The sequence below is a fragment of the Sinohyriopsis cumingii genome, chromosome 16, assembly GCF_028554795.1.
Source record: "Sinohyriopsis cumingii isolate HCF-2022 chromosome 16, ASM2855479v2, whole genome shotgun sequence".
Lineage (NCBI taxonomy): Eukaryota > Metazoa > Mollusca > Bivalvia > Unionida > Unionidae > Sinohyriopsis > Sinohyriopsis cumingii.
Window position 1 is genome coordinate 54,439,903 of NC_142976.1, and position 17,701 is coordinate 54,457,603.

The following is a 17,701-nucleotide window of genomic DNA, read 5'->3' on the forward strand; positions in this document are numbered from 1 at the left end:
AATGTTTTCTTGTCGTCCATTAAGGCAGCATCCAAACAAAGCATGGCGGAGATAGCATATTGAGAAAGCTTTCAGTTACAGACCAGGGATGCTATTGTTCATGGTGTGAAACTTGATGCTGACAGATATCGTCTTAAATTGTCTGCAACATGGTTCAGAGTTTAATATGCGGGCATCAGTGGGAGAGCTGACTCAGCTGCCAAGTACTATAAAGCAGCATGCATCATTTCAACTCAATGTAATTCTTGATTTCTCTGAACAAAAACTACTTGCTTACTGGGAGATATTTCTGGCAAGTTAATATAAAGTCAGTATAGCATATAAAAACATTCTTCTATTGACAGAACTTAACATCGTTTCTAACACTCTACAGTAGACTCGTAAAATGCTACGCACAACAACAACAACAACAACAACAACAACAATAATAATAATAATAATAATAATAATAATGATAATAAATAATAATAATAATAACAATAATAATAGCAATAATAATAATAATAATAATAACAATAATAATAGCAATAATAATAATAATAGCAATAATAATAATAATAATAATAATAATAATGATAATAATAATAACTTTATATTTAATGTTTGAATTAATAGGAAATTTACTTAACATTTTAAAAAAATCCCCCCCCCAAAAAAAAGTGATTTGTCTTCGTTTATTCTTTATCAATAACAATGGAAATTTCGGTAATATTAATTTCTGCACAACATGGAAAGTTTTAAATAATACCTCTCAAAAATATACCTTGCTTTTGCATAGACAGCATTAAGTAATACTCTTGTTTCACTTAAATACAAAATCAAAAGAAAACTGAACTTAAAGTTATATGGCAGTTCAATTTATATTTTAAAATAAAGTTAATGCGTACAAGAGCACACCAATACATATACTGGCTACTGAGTGGAGCATGTCTAAATATCGTGTTATTTTATTTGTTCGTTTGTGTTTTGCTTGGTCTTCTTCGTTTGGGATGATGGTTAGGGGGAACCTGTACGAGAAGTGCCGCATTTATCGTACTTGGAGATAATTCTCGTTGACACCGTAACATCAATACTTGAACTGTTTGTTCATAACACCGAAGTACACAAAAACAAACCCGTGACTCAGAAGTCAACGTAGCGATAACGATACCTGGAGTACTGAATGACATATGCATAAATATAAATATTAAATATTTTTGGTTGTAGGGGTTGGGTGGAGAAGAGGTCGTTGCAGATTAAGAAACGGCGTTCCTTTGTTAATCAGAAGTCAAAAGCATAGAACTTTATGTGCTTGAGATGTAAATACACACACACACACACACACATACACACACACATATATATATATGTTTCATACTGACCTTTATTGATTATTATATGAGAGACAGACAGAGAGAGTGACAGAGACAGACAGAGAGACATAGAGAAACAGAGAGAGACAGAGAGACAGACACAGAGAGACAGGCAGAGAGAGAGAGACAAAGTGGTGTAAATTACATTTTCAATTATCAATTAATCTTTTTCCAATGGCCGTGATGAAGAAGCCACATTTTATTTTTATATCTACATCGGTCATCAAGGATATAGGATGCCTTTCGTCACTCTTTGTCAACAGACGTGTGCTTTTTTAATTTTTCAGTAATGAAAACCATCCTATTGTTACTGACAGAAGTCTTTTTGACCACTTTAGCTCACTGTACTCGATTCGGCTGATAAACTCTAATAATGAACGTCCATTAAAATTTAAACCTATATTTCAAGAGATATCTGTGATTCCCTGGTGGGCAATTCTAGCTCCAGCGATGACACCTTGGATGGAACACAGATTCATTTATAAGATTCATTTCATTTTTTTTACAGTGATCGAACCATACAACGTTCACTGTCAAAACTCAAATATCCATTGCAAGACTTATAGATAGAATGAATCAGTGATTTATATCACAGTGATGGTGTTCTTTTGGGCAAAATTACTTAATTTAAAATGCACGTATAATGCAATAGAAAATGTAGAAATAGAAATGTCTTAATATAAGGATTTTATATTCATTTTTAGTGATAATGTTTTGTCTCAGTATAGCATATACTGTAGGAGTAGTGTGCTGATGCGAACTATGGGACTTCCATGTTCAAAAAAGTGCATCGGCCCTATAGGGACAATGGAAATTAGCAGAGACAAAGACATAGACACGTGGTTAGAGACAGGGTTAGAAACATAGACAGAGACATAGACATACATAGATTTATGGACATATATAGAATCTATGTTGGGGTTTGGGCCGAGACAAGGAAATCTCAGTCAAGGGTTTATATTATTTGTCTCACCACGATGCTTGCCCGAGTGGGGAGACATATAATATAAACCCGTGACTGGAATTTCCTTGTCTCGGTCCAAACCCCAACGTAGATTATTTTTCTCACCCAATATTTTCCTTTAAAGTAAAAAGAATTCTGCACTAGTGTTCACGGTTAATGTTACATGCGGCGCAATAATATAGATATGTTAATGAGGGCTGTGGTGTGACGGTTACGTCCAAAGTACACAGTTTATACGCGTGAGCAAAGACATAAAACGTCGCATAATAATGAGGTATTATCACATTTAATATATGGATGTTATATGAAATTGGCAATAAATAATTATTATTTATTACAAGAAACTGTTTTATTTTCATCAGTTCTAATTTTTAAAAGTTATATTGTAAATAATGAAACGATATTGGCTACTCAGCTCTTCTGTAGTTATGCTTAGTAAAAGCTGTAACGAAGAGTAACATCTTTTTTTAGATTATTCATGGGTAATTATAGATCTGTGTCACTATCGTATATAACTATTCTTTTCTTTGGAGGAGGTGAACCTATGTGAGACATACTTGTATTGTCCTTAATATTGATTGTAAAATTACCCCCGTGTATAATAGACCCTCCGAAAACGGACTCTAGCGGATAACCATGTGCTAAACTTTCAAGTTCCCGAATTCATTGAACATTTGTTTTTCTGTCCTGGAAATATGGCAAGTGCTACAGTGAAATTTGCTTATGGATTAATGTGCTGACGTATAAATTATTCCTTCTGGCTAGTAAGTGTATTATGTGTCATTAAATAGTGTAGGTATATTTTTGATTCAACCGGGATACAGTGGGGATACTTAACAAAATTAGAAGAAAGCATGTTTTATATAACACTTTTCTGGCTGTTATTAAGTTTTTTGTAGTTGTTAAGAGAATATTGAAGCTATGAAGTGTATAGGTCTATAGAATATACGCATGGATAAGTGTTTTCTGTTATATTGTTCATTTCACATAGCATTGAGAATTTTATCCTATTTGTAGCACAGTTATTTTCAGGTTAGCGTCATTAAATGTAGCTAAGAGTATATAATTTGTTTCACACGAAGTATTTAAAACTAGTTAGGTAGCTTTAGCTACATTTAATGACGCTGATGATTTAAAAATGTATTGAGCTAGGCCTGCATATATGATAAAATTGACCATGCTGTTTCGAACAAACAAGCATAATACCAAAAAGCTCGACATCATATGCGTTTTTCTTTGTCTCTCTCGAATTGTTTTGTATGGTGTGTTCTCAAAGATGGTATTAACTTAACTTACTATGTTTTTGTTATATATGTGTTGCTGTTGTTGTTGTTGTTTGATTTTAGTACAACTGCGTCAGGCACAACAGAATACAGCAAGGGTTTCTTTTTTAAGTAGTTCTGAGCGCGTGGACACCTTGACTGAGACGACTGGTCTGAGATGACTAGACTGAGACAAGAAAAATAAGGTTAGCAAAACAAGTAGATTTCTCTGTCGCATGGATGAGAAAAATCTATCACACACAAAAATTCGACTAAACAATTTTTGGCAAATAAGAATATGCATCTTTTCTAGACAATGGGATGGTTTCTTCTTCTTCTTCTTCTTCTATTTCTGTCATGTCTTTTTCTTTACCACCAGCACCCTATCTACATTCTTCTTCATTTTATTTGTTCTTATCGATTTAATCATCCTCTTCTTCTTTCACCTCTATGACCTGGGTTTTTCTTCTTCTTCTCTTTTCATTTTCTTCCTCTTTTTCGATATTTTCGTTCCATCTCCTTATCTGCTCCTTTTCCTCCATATCTTCCTTTTCATCTTTTTTCTGTTTGATGATTGCTTTTAGTCTGTCTTTGGCTTTTATTAAAATATTGATTTCCATCTTGACATATACCACCCATACTTAACTCTCACAAACATTTCCTCCACCATCCCCAAATCGCCTAAGACCTCCTGCAATTGGTTCAGTTTCATCCATATATTGCTGACCATCTTTTCAAGTTCAGTATTGAATGGGGCGAATGATGAACTCTACGAGTACGGACGTGAAGGAAAACATACCCTGTTACCAACTACCCGTATCACCTACCAAACAATTCACAGAGATATTATTGATAACCTAAAATAATTTTTTTCCAAGAAAACACTAATACCAAACGTACGCTCGCACACATACACAAAATCACACACACACACAAACGTAAGCTCACACAAATACACGTACGCACACAAACACACAAACAGACAGACACTATTTTCACTTTGAGGGATAGTGAATACCCGTTCCCTCTGTCTTCTCCTATGCCAGACACGGGGATGATGAGGTCTCTGCGGCTCCCACTCTTGGCGCTGTCTCCCTTACTCTTCGTTCCAGTTTTCCATCTGAAGAACAGCGGCTCATACACCAACGCTTGTGACTAAGGCTGACGTGGTGATGATGGTGATGGTAGTAGTGGTGGTTCTGGTGTCCTGACTTCGGGCTTTACCTCACACTGAGGCCTGATCATGAGGTGAGGTAGGGTCCTCTTTTTCTTCTTTTCCTTCTCATTTTCTTTGTTTTTCCTCTCCTCCACTTCTTCAGTTTTGACTTCCTCCTGGTTCGCCTCCATACCAAGCTCATCCAGGAGACGCCTGGCATATTCCAGGTGCATCTGGAGTTCTAAACGTTTGACAATTACTTTCATTTTTGTCTTGTTGATACGTCAACGATGGGAAGCGTGGACGTGAAGGAAAACACCCCCTTACACAAAAATTAAAAATACCCACATCAACATCAAAACTTGGAACAAACGGAACCTAAAAAACTCTCACGTTCACTATTTTACCTACAAACACACTTTATTAACACTCATACATATCAAAAACACACAGACTATCTTAGATGTCAGGGAAACGAAGTGTTTATAGGCACACTTCTATTTTTACCAACAGACAAACACGCACAAAACTATCTTACAAGCCTGAGAAATGAAGTGTTTATAGACACACTTCTATTTGTTACCTACAGACAAACACAAATGTACAACTGTTTGGCAATTTAACTACTATATCGTTTCTAATTTTTTTGTGGCAGCCCTGAAAAGAAATGTTTTATTTGGGGTTGTGGCAATTTCTTAAGGTCTAAGATTGCGTCTCCGTCTGACTGCAGGTTTTCCCACGTGATATAGTCTGCTTCTTCGGAAGGTGAAGAACTCCTTAGTGTCTACACGACATTCCACAAAGCCTCTGTTTGGCTCCTGTGGTTATTGTTGTTCCTGCTGCTGTTGTTTCTGCTCTCTCAGTACATTCTTCTTATTCATTTTTATTTCGTCTTTAAAGACCTTTTCTACCAGGTCTTCTGCCACTTTCAGTATCCTGAAACTTTCAATCTCTTCAGGCTTAGGTATCAGGTTTCGCCTGACACGATGCAAATGGACACGTGCTTCGTTCAGCTTGCTAGTCTTGAAGACATTTGACGAGTCAACAATGGATGGGCAGACTGTTACGTTAACTGGATTAAGGTCGCATTCGTCCACTAGGGCATATGCGACTGGCTAATGCCGCAACGGGGGATGATTTAATATTTTGAGGTGGATGCGGGCGGAATAGTGCCACGTTCCCCAACGCTTTAATGCACACATAGTGTGCTGATAGATGTTGTCCGTTTTCGTGTCGTTTGGTCCCACGGGACAAGTGGTGAGTGGGAATAGACCCACACGCACTCACACAGCTAATTCGAAAATGGTCAGACTGGAGACAGCCACGCTTTATATGGTCGAGCGCGGATGCGATAGAAAACGTCCCTACGATTTTTCGGTATGAACGCTTTATTTCATCTCATGGTGAGGGATAGAGATAAATCAAAGAGCATAGATGGCCATCTGGACATTACCATCACCTCTCCGTCTTTGTCTCTTTTAGTAGGTGGTTCGTCTTCTACGATACCCTCCAATTCCATTTCCAAAGATGTTGTTTCCCACTTTAGGCAACACTTCCACGAGTCGCAATTAGAGTATGGCTTCTTCAATGATGGCTTTTACTCGTTGGCATTGGTCAACAAATGGAAAACGGTGCTAGTACTATTCAGTCTCAAGCAGATATTCACTCCGTTCAGCAAATGCTTTTCATGCAACCACATGTCCAAATGCAAACGATCCATCAGTTATAAACTACATCTTTGCAGAACTTTATTTTGTGACGGTCACAGCTGCTGTTTGGACTGTGTCGTTAAACTTGTCCTCGCCTGCTGTGTCGGGTTTCCATACCACGCAATCATCCAGATGAGTGTTTTTGTCATCTTTTCCGTACGTCAAGAGGTTTTCGAGGCACTCTCGGTAAGTGTAAGCATCGATGCTGCTGCTGACAAGTTTGTTATTCAAGTACACATATAATGCGCTGAACAAGGAATGCATGAAACTGTTGACTCTAGCATCGGCTCCCGGGTTGGTGCTGTCCGTTTTGATCACGTTTAGTTTCAAACACAAGTAACTGCTATTCAGATCGATGTAATCTTTGGGCTGTCTTTTGATTTCAACTTCGATGGGGACTGAGGTCGTCAAAGAGGAGGTGCGATGAAATTCTATGAATTTTGATTCTTGCATCGTCATTATAGTGGATGGCATGGCAAACAGATCCAGTTCCAACTTGGAACATTTAAGACTCTTACATGGTGTATCATTTTTTTTCTGTTATTCAATAAACAAAAACGTCTAATTCTCAGCTGGTTCTTCTTTTATTGGTCTTTCTAGCTCTGTGTAGGTGAAGTCCACTGGAGGGGAATCTTCGTCGTCTCTTTCTGCCGTGTCCTTGCTGTGGTGTATGAGAAGCAGGAATGTCTGACTGGGCAACATCCAGGGCATTTATAGAAGTTTCTTGTCGGCCCAAAACTTATTTGCCAGTTTGAAGCAAGACATTTTTGCCTGCTCTCAAGAAGGCCTCTTCGGGATTTTGTTTGTCAATTATGACATTTTGAATAACTTCTTTCCCTTGCGTCAGAGCGGCATCTTTCAAGGCTTGCAATCCTCGTGTCACCATCGGTTTCAAAACGAGGAACAAAACGAAACGCTGATTTCAGCTTATCTCCTAAACAATGTCCTCGCTGTCGAGCGATTAAAAGGTACACAGATACATAACTTACAAGTCCTTAGATAATCCTTTCCACCTTCCTCGTCATTGTTCGTGGCAAAAAGGAATGACTCTCAGTAACGGTGCGGATGTGTTTCCCGCCACTTTGTATTCCACATCAGGGTACACAAAGATCAAATTTAATCCTGAGTGTAGGGCTACAGGGTAACGAAAAACTTCGCAAAATTCAAGTCGTGCGTGATGTATGGTATGAGTGAACCCTAGACCATCGTGAGGTCTTCACCCAAAATGTCAAACAATTCAGGACAAAATGTAATTGACAAAGTTTAGGCAACATCAATTTGCGACGAGTCGCTTTATGGTACATGAGGTTGACACATCGTTTTATTTTGTCCAAGACTTTACCAAACAACCCATTGCATTTGAAAGCAATCGTGTCCACCAGATGTTGACCGCTAAAATTATAGCCTGCATGAATTTTCATCATATAGATGTACCGTGGAGTATCGGGGCGACACTCGTAGTTTCATAGAAGTATCTACAGTTTCATTTTCATTAAATTAATGTTGCACTTGGACGTTAAGAACTTCGACCTCAAAGATGTTTTGATTTTCTTCGATGTTTTTTATTTGTGTAGGGTTAGTCATTTCGACCAAAGCACTTCCCAATGTGCTTCGTGGTCCAGTTGGATGACCTGAGGTAATTTGGCCGTGAAACAGCAAAAAGTATTGTGGGGAAACACGTCCATGGAACTGTCACTGGGTAAAGTTAAGTAACATTGGTTATTCATAATTCCAGAGTTCTGCTGTCCGAGGGGTCACTGGAGGTCAGATGAGTGTTTAAAAGAGGATTGTTGTGGTTGCAACTATTAGAAGAGTGACTAATGTTGGGCGCATGACTCCCGTTGTTACCGTTAGAGTATTTAATGGAAGGATTAGAGAGAAGATAACCGATGCAACTGCTCAATAAAATGGTCCATAATTGATTGCCTCCTTGTTGCAAACTCAAAATGACAATGACAACTATACACTTCAAATATTTGACAGACAAAGACGATTTACATTTTAGGCACACATTCTCCACATCAAACCCACAGGGGTTGCTTTAGTAGATCTTGCTGAGAAGAACATAGAAAAGGAGGGGGTCACTGTGGTGGTTGAGACTGTGTTGTGCTTGACAAGACGTTTTAAAATTTACGGGTTCTTCGATCGAGAATGCTTTTGATTTCGTACAGTTCGACTTTTTTGTGGTCACCCGTTGTAACTCGGAGAAGTAAAAACGTCCTGTTAACACTTTCCCGTTCGTGTCTTCCAATTTACAGACGGTAGGAGGGGGGTACACCTGATGCTCCGATGGTAAGATTGGTTATACGCTTGGACCAGGTGTGGTAAGACGTCGATGTACGTGAGAGTGTGTTGATACATAATATATTTCCACATGTGTTCTTTCAGGGTGAATGGAAAAAGTTCCATGATGCTGGCTTTGGTTTCTGGATTCTCGGTGGCGAGAAAATGAATGTCCCGCAGTTTTTGTTCAATTCCTTTTGGAAAACTTGGTTCAGAAATTTGGTGCCTTTGTTCTTGTAATCATCGTTGCACTTAAGGCAAACGGACACGTTTGGGTTGGGTTGGGTTTTGGCAGCACGATACAATTTCTGAAGTTCTTTCTTATCAAGCATAATTGATGCATCGTAGTAAATGCTGGCTAACAAATACTTCATCAGGATTTTTGTATATAATTAGTCACCCACTCTTCACTGATACTGCTTTGGATGGGGTGAGCTGGCGGTTTGGAAACGAGAGTAGAAGTCGAGTTGGTAGCGGCAATGGAGTGGCATTTGTTATCCTTTCTTTTTTCACTTCTGGTTTCCCTTCTTTCTTTTTCACTTCTTTGGAAGGAGGATTGGACATTATCTTTATAACCCAGACTTTGAGTTCTTCTTTTTGGGGTGTGGGGCAATGTTTCAACAAGGAAGGTGCAATCTTACTAGGGATGGGACCTGCTTCATCGTGTTTGAAAGACTTCTCGTGCCACTTCTTTCTCAGGCATCCGTAGGGATGCGTCTATCTTGGTCACTGGGGGTGGTATTAGTGATGGACTTTTCATCAGGATCTTAAAATCTTTCGATCGAGCTGTTTTGTCTAAAGCTTTCTGGTGAAACAGTTGAAGTCGTTGCAACACTTGACCGTACCGTTGCGCTTTTTCCATTTCTGACAAATGGCTGCAATCCATCAACGACTGCAATTCGTGTTGTAGCCGGGACATCTCGGTCATCTGAGGTTTTGGAGGTAAACTTGGGGTCTGTTGTTATTGCCAACGATGGAATTCCATCTATCTTTTATCAGGCACTAAAGTCTGCTTTCGTCCTTTCTTTACATTCCAAAGGTCATGTCTGAGATCTTTCACCACAATGTCACCTTTTATCTCCTTGATACATTTTTATCTTCAAACTCTGACTTGTGAAACAGCTGCTCGCACGAGTCCTGTAATCAGTGGTCCCAATACGCCTTTGTCAATCTGTCCTAACAACAGGTGCACAAACCCTCAACATCTTCTCCTTTTGACGGATGGGTATTTTCTTTTGGACCATTTGGCAACAAAAAAAAAAACGTGTCGATGCTTTGTTAAGTATTCTTTCTGATGCTGAGACAAAGAAATTCATGCAATATTCGCACACGGTATCCAGGACGTCTTTGGAGGCTGTTTGAATGAATGAGTTTTCGCTTTTAACAGGACGGAAAACACGTCAAATGTTTGGATAAACGAGGAGGAAGTCCTTTCTTTTTCTTTCCTTTGGGGGTAGAAGAGGGATGACTACTGGGGGATGACAGCTTTGTTTGTTCCAGAGCACACACAAAAAAAAACAAACGTTGATGACTTGGCACACACCCTTTTATCTTTTTTTAAGTAGTATTTTTGTAGGAGTTGTTAGGGTGTGTGACCGGTCTGTTTGACGACCTCTTTGACTATCGCATCATCGCCATAAAGGTAAAATCCTCCCCTTCGGTTGCTTCTTTTTTTGTTTGGTCGATGGGGTCTTTTCTGGGATGGACGTCGATGCTTTGCTAAGCGTTTCTTCGGATGTAGGGTCCAACGTCGAGACTGTTCTTTTCTTTTTCGTTTTTTTTTTTTTTGACAGGGGAACGACGATGTTGACGGTGTGCACTTCTGGCAGGCGACATCGTTGTTTGTTCAGGTGCACAAAAATAATGATACCCATCGTTTACTCCAGGTCATTTTATAGTGGAATGTGTCGGCACTGATTGTCGGTCCTTCGTATCATTCTCATGGCAGGCATCACTCAACGTTAAGGGGTTCAAAACGGACTGAATTGGGACAGTTCTTGCTTGGATAAATACAGTAAACTATGTAACATACCCGATCTCTCTTGGACTTTGATTTTGGGGGAAGGTAGTTTTTTAGCCGCTTCCACAGCAGCTAAAGAGGAGGATGTCCCGCTGAAAGAGAAGTTCCTTGAGAAACTCGATTCCTTTCTTTTTATCAAATTATGAAAGACGTATGTCAAATTGCGTATTGATAGGATCACAAGCAACGGAGACGTGGAATAACCTGAGGATACTGGAGACGTGGTCACCATCGCTGCAGGTCGTGGTTTGGGGATTTAAGTTTGCATCCTGGCTGAAGTGCCTCTCTTACGCGTAGAAGCTGCTTTCTGTGGTATTTTCTTTGGGCTTTTCCTTTTCTTGAGACTTTTCTTTTTCTGTGGTTGTCATCTGGTCTTGACACTACAGCTCTTTTTCTTCCGGGTACGTTTGAGTCGGAGAGTGGCTTTTTCTTAGGGATGACATTTGGGGCATTGGGATCCCATTTTAAAGGGAGCGAATGATAACACCGCCTAGAGAACCTCTACCTCCAGGTTTTAAAATGATTTCATTTTTTTAGGTTTGCGTGTCTATACGGGTAACTGCCAGGTGCGTCAAGGTTACTTCCTTCTCGCAATAAAGCATTTGGTTTCATGAATGATGTGAATCATGCCTTAAAGTAATTGACGTGTTGACATCGTTAGCCATTGTAATACTTCTCTGAAACTGTCTTCTAAGACACGAGCACGTATTTGTGGATTTTTTTCGCGACTGATGTCGTACAAGGCACTAATAAATTTTACGGGAAGATGAGACTGAAGGGACATCATGTTGACTATGTGTGATACAGACCAAAAGTGTCCGAGGTTTTTATAGATTTTTAAGATGACAGGCCCTACTTTTTGGGACCAGTGTTGAAACAGATGGGTACAAAATCGCAAATAATCGGTAGTAGTGGGTTTTAAATCCACGAGTAAATATGCGTGAGGGGTTTCAGTGGCATCGTCGTACGCATCAGTCAGCCAAGGTATTCCTACTTGTTTGGCTAACACTTGTACTTGCTATTTATCTATAGGAATTTTAAACACGACCAGTTAATGTGCATTAAGTATAATAGTGCGATGGGCACTCCACTTGAGAATCACCGAACTTGAATTGTCTCTTTTTAAAAGGAATCATCTTTCTCGCTTGCCAATTGCAGTCAAGCCTTCGTGAAGGACGTCAACGATCGTCGAACATCGTTGTTCTCAATGTGATGTTAAGTGATGCCTTCCTGCTTCATATATTTCTCTTTGAATTTACTTTCAGTGTGGCACCAGGAATGATAAGAACAGGAGCAGGAGGAAAAGAGGGCTTCTGAACAGGAAAAAGAGGTACCTTCTAAAAAGGCAGAGGTCAGACAAGTCCAGAAAGAGAAGTAAAGAAAACGAGAAGAACGTGAGGAAGAAGAGAAAATTACCTGTTACAGTGAAAAAATTGAAAAAAGATGAGAGTGAAATTACAAAGAAGAAGTATATGAACTTTTAAAAGTGATGTGTTGTTAAATTGGATTGCAAATTTTTAAATAGAATATACCAGATAGAAAAGCTCAGGTCTCTCGGTTTTGATTTTGATAAAAAAAGGACCTAAACTCACGACCTCACACACGTCCATCATGGGAAAAATTATTTAAGCTTTATTTGATTTTGGTAAACAGATAGGTGGGTGGCCCTGAAAAGGGCCGTTGGGTGTTTCTATTTTGGTCTTAAAAAAGAAACGGAGGAATGGGAATTAATGAGCTTTAACTGCCTTACCGCGGACAAGGCCTACTTCTGGACCTGTTGCTGTCAATGATTTGGTAGAATCACTAGAGTTGGTATCTCCGGAGTAGTGGGAGTGTTAACGAGTCTGGAGTGTTTGGCCCGGGAAGGTCTTTTTATATTGGGTCGTATGAAAGAAGTCTGATACATTTCTTTGAGACTGCTTAACTCTGCCAAAATGTCTAATAGTACTGTCACCGTTTGATTTTGACTGTCCTCCTTCATTCCTAGACCACGTTTCTTCTCTGATTCTTCTTCTTCTTCTTTTTCCGGTCGTTTTCTTCTTGCTTCATCTTCTTCTCGCTGTTGCTGTTGGATGAAATGTTTGTTCTATTTCTTTCTGCTGTTGAAAATATTGTTCCAATTCTTCCCTTTATCTGCCTCTGTTTAAAATCCTTGACGTACGGTATGGAAGGAGAAAGTGGAAAAGTTACTGGTACGGAGAAAGCGGAGAAGCTACTGGTACCGGAACAAATTCTTGTGAAGAGAGAAAATCCGCTAAATCCCAAGTAAAATCGACCTCATCTGGAAGTAGGATTGCAGTTGTTTTAGTAGCCGCTGCTATGCCATCACTCCACGGCAAGTGATCCTAATTCATTGTTTTCTTAGTTTCTGTCATACTGTCGCATTGATTCACTGCGCACAGACGCTAGCGCACATATATAGGGAATGTGACGTCACAGGTACATCTCTTCAGATTGGAAGACAAACTCTGCCCTGTGACTGAATTGTGTAATGTGTGTTAAGATTGGTGAAAGAACTCAATTCGTTTCGATCCGGTCTGCCACTATAAATAACCACGGTTCACTTCATTATGTTCACCTATTCTCGACACAAGATGTGGACTAACGTAGAATCGTCTACCCTCATATCGTCGATGATGTTCAACCCAGACTATCCAATGTATGTCAGATCATCACGGGCTATCACCAAGATCTTCGAGACGGTCCTTTGGAAACAAAGGATCTATGTGGAGAGACAAGGCTGTCAGAAAAGAGTCTAAATATACAGCCCAGATGTCAGACGTAGTTTGACGAAAAGAAAAAGATCAGTGCAATGCCCTCTTTGTTAACTGAATGGTGCTTACAAAAAAGCCAAAGGCCTTTTCCCTGGCTATTCCATTGCCTCGAAAAGATGCCTCGTCTCTCTTGCCTACATAGGTTTTAGTCGATTTTTTGAGTGATAGATTCATGTCCATAAATATATGTATGTCTATGTCTCTAACCATGTCTCTAACCACGTCTCTCTATGTATATGTCTCTATGTCGAGTTCTCTATTGTCTATAGAGTAACGCATATTCAGGTCAGCCACTTGCAACACTTTTCCGCCCGATTGAGGTCAGCCACTTGCAACATTGTTGCCATTGTTTCCCCAGTGTCCAGTAACGTAACGTCACCCATGTTAACATGCATTTTGTCCCTATATTGCGTGGACCCTGTCTGTAATTCCCATTGTCCCTATAAACCTTGTCCCTATAGGGCCTCGGCACGTTATTAATATGGAAGTCCCATAGTCCGAATTTCTCCCCCACTCATTACTCTTAGGATCTGCGAAGAGATAACTACTGAGATAATCATGTTGTTTATTAAGAAAGTAGTTACATGGTGGAAATGATATCTTGAATTTAAACATTTTAACGAACTTCTTATCATTAAATTATGTGCGTACATGAAATATAATACACCAGTAGAAATTGACCGAATTCGTTGATAGCATTCCCATCCTCTTTATCAACGACATCAACAATAAGTACATTTTATTTACAGAATGTTTACGTGCAAATACTGCTTGCATATCGACTTTGCATTTCCAATAGGTTTTATGCATTTCCAGTATGATGCATGCATTTACAATAGGATACATATGCGTGTATCTCTCTCTCAATAAAATCATGAACTCGTTTTTGTTTAAATTGATCGAAGGAAGACAACTTATATCTTTGGTGATCGTTTTTCCCTAACCCTGTTAGCATTTGGCGTGAATAAGATAACGTCCAATTCGTTAATTACTCTTTGTTCTGTCTTTTTTCCGATTGCTTCACTCAGAACATTTCTTCATCATATGATGAGAAGACATTAAAAAATGTTTTCTTTCCCCAGCTTTGTGCTCTAGTCCTATCATCGTGGTTTGTTTTGGGATTTTTGGGTGGAGGAGGTGGGGGGGGGGGGTCGCAATGCAGAACGTTATTATAGATAGTGTTACATCGTCATTTAGGTAAAATGCGTGGATGCTACAGATGGACCTATTGTCATAGAGCAGATATTTTGTACGTGATGCTAATTTTTACTCACACTCATCAATAAACAAGCAAACATTGACATGTCATATTATGCGAAGGGTACTTAAAAGTTCCCCTTCATTTTTTCCACATGTACCGAGACACACTATTTCTGTCTGATTGTCCAATAATAAAATGTAATTCACTTTTGGCACATTTTTCTTGATCTGGAAAACTGCACTTCCAATTACATTGTGGCTTTCAAATCGTCTGCCCCTCAGCTAATCTTTGATCAAGGGACAAAGACAAATATTATTTACAGCAAAATCAGTGCTGTATGGAGGATACAGCATTGTTTGGATGGTTTACTCCTTCAGAAAGTCTGCAATGACGGCGGATTTATACTTTGATGCGCTGTGATTGATATCTGCACGAAGACGGGTGGTTCGGTAGTTATCCACAACTTTTAGCAACATTTAAGAAGCATACAAATATTCAGCATATCAATCACAGGTATTTCGACTACCAAGCCTTTTGCATCAAGAAATGATTGCGTAAAAATTATCTTGACAATCTGACTACGGTGATCGATTTGTAGTTTCTGCTTGCTTTTCTCCGATCAAAACCTAAATACTTTTGTTTCTTCGCAGGTGACTCTCTTCAATGGTTCCTGGTCAATATTTTAATATTCAGCAAGTAACCATTAAACGTCTTCAACCCGAAACTGTTTTTGATCATCCGTAAAGAAAAATGAGATCCAGATTGCACAAATCGTTCTGAGCTTCAAATGATTTTTCAACAATTTAAAACAGCTGAGGAATATATGTCAGTCATAATAGAAACATGGTACACTGTCTATAAACTTTTCGATAACTGTTGTTATCGCCCCTGAAAATAGGCTCCCTTGGCGAGCTCTTCGGTGCATTGACATCAGAAACTGCATGCGCGAATTTAAAAACCCTATTTAGGTCTCACTGGACAGTTTATCTGGTGAATTTTCATCCGACGATGACCAATTACAGAAAAATGAGAATAATTTTACACTGAAGACACGAATAAAAACAAACTAATGATTTTTGTAGAAAGCATACATGTGAGATTTTGACTGCAGTAATCAGATTAATTCCTGATGCAACTGGTGGTTTTTATACTGAACCAACACTGCCACCAACCCCTAAATTTTACATTCATTTTTGACAAAAAATAGCTATTTTGAATATTTTTCTGTGACAAGGCAGCTAAAAGAATCAGTATGTGCCTTATGCATGAATAAAGTTCACTAGTACTATAACAAATTAGCATACTTTTCATCACCCCTCAACCATCTAGATTTTTAGATATTTACCTCTGTAGCAGACACACATAAATACGTAAGCCAAGTCGACAGCTCATTTGCAGCCCAAGTTGCGCATTTGATCTCCAATGCAAATCTAACTGTGACAGGCAGTCACCAACAAGCCAACCTATTTCCAAGCCTAACTCAAAGTAAATCTGAACCACATTATAGATTTAGCTTATGTTTGAATTTATAAATGCTAGGCTTGTGATAATTAGGTTCATGCCTTCTACCTTAAAAATTAGGGGGGTGTCAAAATACGAAACTATCCAGTGAGACCTTAAGGTGATCTATACCCGGTTTTTGATTCCTCAACTCGAGTGCGCGAGCTTGTGTGTTTCTCAGATTGAATCTATATTATTATCATTAAAATTATCATTAAAAATCATTTATTATTATTGAACTCTCCATACACATATTTATATACGTTCGATGTTTCCCTGGTAAACTTAGATGTGTAAATTATCAGGTTTATTTTTTATTTACAAATTCTTGTGCTTAAAAAAGAAGGGTCTGAATTAGATTTGTCTGGAAATGACACATTAGACGAAAAGACAAATTAATTATCAGTTCTGTCGAATATGTAATATGGGTGTCCTTTATTAAAATATCAAATGCATGTTTGAATTTGATTATCAATGTTGTTTTTTGTGAATCGTGGCGAACATTGAAATTAAATCATCTGTATATTATTCTTTAGCATTAAAATTATTTATACATTATTTATACATTATTTATACATTAGCTATACATTATTTATACATTATTTATACATTATTTATACATTATCTATACATTATTTATACATTATTTATACATTATTTATACATTATCTATGATGAGCTTTAGTTTCAACCAATGCTTTCATTGGATGATAACATTTAACTTGGTCGCATGCGTAACACCCAGGGCCGACAAGGGAGGGGGCAACAAGGGATTTATCATCCGGGCCCGGGCTGAACAACACTTTCTAATTTTATAAAAGAAAAATTTTGTTTGAAGAAAACCTAGGAGAAGTCGGGTGTTACTTACCCTTGGGTACGTAGATCTTTACGACCCTGTATCATCGACACTTCATGGCGAAAGTTATAGCTTAAGTTATCCACTTCGGTACTCATTTGTTCCTTAACATAACGAAATAATCAAACTTGGTGGCTTACTTATTAGTGGTTGTTTTTTAAACAAAAGCTGATACGTTCTATTGACGCATACGATATAATTCTCTCTCTCTCTCTCTCTCTCTCTCTCTCGCACTCGCATACGTTTTACGGATTATATGTAAAACTAAGTACATTACACCATGCATTGGATTTATAAGATTATTATAATTGCATTTACTGATTTAAATTCCAATCAACTGCAAAATCAGAATTCTGTGAATGTATTACTAACTACCTTTCACATATATTGGGTCATATCATTACTTGAACTGTATTTGAAATAGAAAACAGTAATTATTTCAAACAAAGATCGTTTGAATAAAAAATATTAATATTTTTATAATTATTTAAACAAATACAAATTGTGATTACCACATATTGAGCGATATATACACAGTGTATCCGAAAATACGTCTTGATGTAGCTGACATTAAAATTGTCCAGGTCACAATGCTCATTCACAGCTTTGTTTGAAGTCACTACT

The 17,701-nt window shown here is 38.3% G+C and overlaps 1 protein-coding gene across 2 annotated transcripts in view; it reads right to left on the reverse strand.

The window, feature by feature from the left end:
- LOC149780436 (PR domain zinc finger protein 12-like) overlaps positions 1-17,701 on the reverse strand; it is a 51,064-nt gene that overhangs the window by 18,839 nt on the left and 14,524 nt on the right. The window contains exon 3 of one of the 2 annotated variants that reach the window (XM_089936380.1): positions 17,090-17,181. The exons of the other annotated variant lie outside the window; for it this stretch is intronic. The gene's annotated coding sequence lies outside the window, so the exon portion shown is untranslated. The remainder of the gene's footprint in view (positions 1-17,089; positions 17,182-17,701) is intronic. 2 annotated transcript variants of the gene reach the window in all.